A 3,926-nucleotide genomic window follows, 5' to 3' on the forward strand; every position below is an offset into this window, starting at 1 on the left:
AGGCCCTGAGGCTGCAGGAGGAGAAGCAAAGCCCATTGATGGTGAGAAAAGGGTTGGGGGTGGGAAGAACCTGAAGGCCTCTGAGGGTTAACAAGGCTACTGGGACCGGGACCAACGGCCTAGGAATAAATCCAGGATGAACAGGCATCATCCAGGGCTAGAGGGGATGGTGATTCAGGATCATCACTGGGACTGCCATGTGCTTCTTGATGGGTTACTGGGCCTTCTGTTCAGCCCTCACTGTCCACCACAGTCCGGTGCTCCTCTGCTGTCCCATCTGGCCTAGTGATCGTGGTCACACAGACACTCTTGAAATAGGATTTGGGCTGGGGCTGCAGAACTGGGGCAAGGCCCTCCAGGGAAACCTGGGAATCAAGATTCTTGTCCTCTTTGGCTCTAGAAGGGGGGGTGTGTGGGGGGGTGTGGTGTCACAGGCCACATGTCATCAAACCTACGAAAAGGTCTCTGGGAGCCCAGCCTGCTGCTGGCTTTGGAGAGTCAGTTCTTGCATCACTCTCCAAGACCCCCAAAGATCCTGTGTTGGTGACTCTCTGGATACTTAAGCACTGAGTCCCGAAGCGTCTGTCCCGCCTGCAATCTCTCACTCGGTGTGTCTGACTCATTTCCTGGAAGTTCAGGAGGGTGGGGAGGCGAGGTCCAGGCCCCCTCTCGCTGAAGATGTTATTAAAATCCGGCACCAGGTCATCAAAGCTGAAGCTATCCTGGAAACGCATCCCCCTCCAGAGCTGAAGCTGAAGCTGAAGCCAAATTCCTCAGGGGTTTGGGGGTCCTCAAACCTCAAGCTCCCAGGGTCCCACGTGGCCCCTTCCTCTTCTTCATCATCCTTATCTTCATCTCGAGTCATCCCTCCAAAAATGGATCTCTGTGGCTCTGAGGTTCAAAAAGCCCCAAAAGATTCAAGCCTCTGAACCCCTGAGCCCCACCTGAGGCCCATGCACACTTGTAGGAAACTTGCGCTACGCTCTCATTCGATTGTTTAACAAATAGTTATTGGTTGCCTGTGTGCCAAGTGTTCTTCTAGGCACTGGGGATAGAACATGGACAAGTCCTTGCCTTCCCAAAGTTCACGTTCTGGTGAGAACAGGCAGGTGATAAATAGGCAGCAAATACAATGCAAAGCTAGGTAGTTGTGATGTTATGAAGAAAAAGCAAGCACAGTAAAGATGAAGGTCTGGTGAAGGTACAACTGTGGAAGGGTGGTCCAGGAAGGGCCTCTGAGGAGGCAGGCTTGGGGCTGAGAACTGAGCGAAGTGAAGGTGATGGTCCTGTGAAGGTCTGCAGTAGGACCAGTCAGAAGGGACTGCAGCGCAAAGGCCTGGGTAGAATGAGGTGGCATTCCCAGGCAGCCAGCAAGGAGGTCACCATGTCTCAGCCACAAAGGAGCTGCCAGCGAGAGTTCAGGTATCATGCTCTGTGAGCTGGGGAGCCATCAGCCTTTGAGTAGAGGAGTGACATGATTTGATTGAGGTTTTCAAAGGACCAGTGTTACTGCTTTGCAGATAGTGGATCACGGGGGACAAGAATAGAAGTGAGGAGAGCTGTCAGGTCGCCGGGCAGCCAGGTGAGAGATGGAGGCAAGTTAGAATGGTGACAGGAGGAGATGAAAATGGTCAGATCCTGGATGTATTCTGAACCTACAGGATTGTTTATAAATTGGATGTGGGTTGAGAGAGAGAGAGAGAGAGAGAGAGAGAGAGAGAGAGGAGTCAGGGTATCTCTAAGAGTTTTAGCCAGAGAAACTGTTGACTGGGATGAGGGGAACGCAGCGGGGATGACAGGTGAGGTGAGGGGGTGGAGAGCTGCACTGGGGAGCCACTCGGATGTGGATGGTTCTTAGAGCCACAGGTCTGGACGACTTTATCGAGAAAACGAGTTAGCGATGGGGAAGAGGAGGTGGCCACACACGCAGGGGTGGGGGGGGGCGGGGGCTGACACTTTTTCTTCTTCCTATTTTGTCCTAATAAAAGAGAAATAACTGGCCTAGAATTCCTTCCTAATCGGGGTTAACCCGTCACATGGCAAAACCACTTTCCCCTCCAAAGCCAGTGAAGTGCAAACCACCTGGGGGATTCGGAGCTGCGTGCGGCATTTATCAGCTGTTTTTCTGATGTGAAGCCTCTCACGTCTACCCTTTTGTCCCTTCTTTCACCTTTTGTCTTCTTTACCTGTGCTGACAAAATGCACAGTGTGGCCAGCATGAAAGCGCACAATATCTTTATTGTCTAAATATGAGTACTCGTCCTATGGACCTGCTTCTGGAGGAGGATAAAGAAGAAAACACCAGTTTGCTCCCAGGACTGTGCCCCCAAACATGCCCTGTGTCGCCTCCACTGCCCGAGAGGAAAGACAGTGCGCGCCCTCCCTCAGAGGGCCTGGGCTCCGGAGAAGGTCCCTGGTCTGCTTTGCTAACAGCAGGTTTGTGATGTTAACTTAAAAAGGAAAAAGGCCTTTCAAGGTGAGAGGCCAGATGCCTTATTTGAAATTGGTAATAATAGATCTTTGGGAGCATTGATTCAGGCAGTAGACAACAGCAAGGGGCAGGGAAACTTACATCAATGGATAGAAGGCATTTCTGTTGGTGACGGACGCTAACACAATCACGCTAGTTGTAAACAATGTTTTAAAAACTCAGGCAGGTAGCCATCAGTCCAGTTGTCCTATGTCAGCTTTCTTATCATCTTTGCAAACAGATGATACAGGTTGCTTAGGCCCAGTACAAGGGACATTTTGCCCTGTTTTAACATCCAAAGATTTGAGGCCTAAGATGTGCTAGGCAGTCCCTCTGGGACGGCAGCTCCGGTTCTATTAATGTGGCTCTGTTTATATTATCGTTTACACTTTCCCTCCTTCTGAGCACGATTTTTCCTTGAAAGCAGTGCTGACCATTGGTGGACAGCAGCTCCGATGAGTCATGAAAAGTTCGGTCCTCCATTGGCAGGGTCTTGTTTGGGTTTGTCACCACATCGTCCGTCCTCATCACAGGAAGGCCATTCCTGGATGTCATGCTCCAAGTGTGAAGGAAAGCAGCTTCTCTTTTCTGGAAGCCTTGGGCCACAGTGAACGACAAGAGGGCCAGAACAGAGAGGCTTTACTCTCCTGCTCCTTTAAGAACTAACAACTCCTGCAGTTTCTTGAGGTTTTTCACAGGAAGTCTCATAGGCCTTAGTGAGCATCTCAAAACCTTGAGCAGCCACTACCAGAGTGGCATCTTTGTACTATGGAGCTGTCCCGAATAAACAGTTTTATAACAGCAGGAGAGCCTGCCAGAACAAGTGGAATGCAAGTCCGACGTGAAGAACAGACCTGACCAGGAGGCAGTCCCTGAGGGCAGTCGGCGGGAGATATAAAGAACCATGAGGGGAACTTGGGCTCTGCTTTTAACCATCTGGCCTGTGCCCAGGTTTCATCCAGTTCCATCTCCATTTCATCAGAGGTGCCTTATCCAAGTACAACAGGAGGTGCTCCCAACAGAGCACACCCACCTATTCAGCCAGGATGTGGTCAAGATGAATTCTATTGTCTAATGGCCTCATGGAAGGAAGCGTAAAGACCCCCCCTGGCTGGCTATTGCTGTGGGAGTCGTAGTAACACCTGCCCAAGGAAAAAGTATCCTTCCAGATCTGGCGCCTCCATGGGCTGACCTCACCAGCCATCGGGCATCCTTGACTGTCCGTTCACTCTCTGCTGTCTGGGAAGCACAACGGCCTCGCTAAGCCTCACTTCGCGCCTCTGTAAGGGGAGTGGTAATGTCCAAGCCACAAAGCTGTGGTGAGAAACGCCCCAGGCAGAGTGCCCGGCACACGGTGGGAGCTCATGGAGCACAGGTTCCATCCCTTCATAAATATCACGCACTTTATCGATCTCTGAACTAAAGCAGTCTTATTTCCTCTCATGTTTCAGGTGGA

At 51.1% G+C, this 3,926-nt stretch overlaps 1 pseudogene across 1 annotated transcript; it reads right to left on the reverse strand.

Moving 5' to 3' along the window:
* Positions 1 to 230: 230 nt before the first annotated feature.
* Positions 231 to 3,025, reverse strand: LOC308522510 (HCLS1-associated protein X-1-like; annotated as a pseudogene). The gene is made up of 2 exons: positions 2,858 to 3,025; positions 231 to 891 (listed from the first exon to the last, which is right to left on the reverse strand). The product of its transcript is annotated as an HCLS1-associated protein X-1-like (transcript).
* Between the last annotated feature and the right edge of the window lie 901 nt (positions 3,026 to 3,926).

The sequence above is a fragment of the Myotis nattereri genome (assembly GCF_964212035.1).
Source record: "Myotis nattereri genome assembly, chromosome: 7".
In the NCBI taxonomy this organism is placed as follows: domain Eukaryota; kingdom Metazoa; phylum Chordata; class Mammalia; order Chiroptera; family Vespertilionidae; genus Myotis; species Myotis nattereri.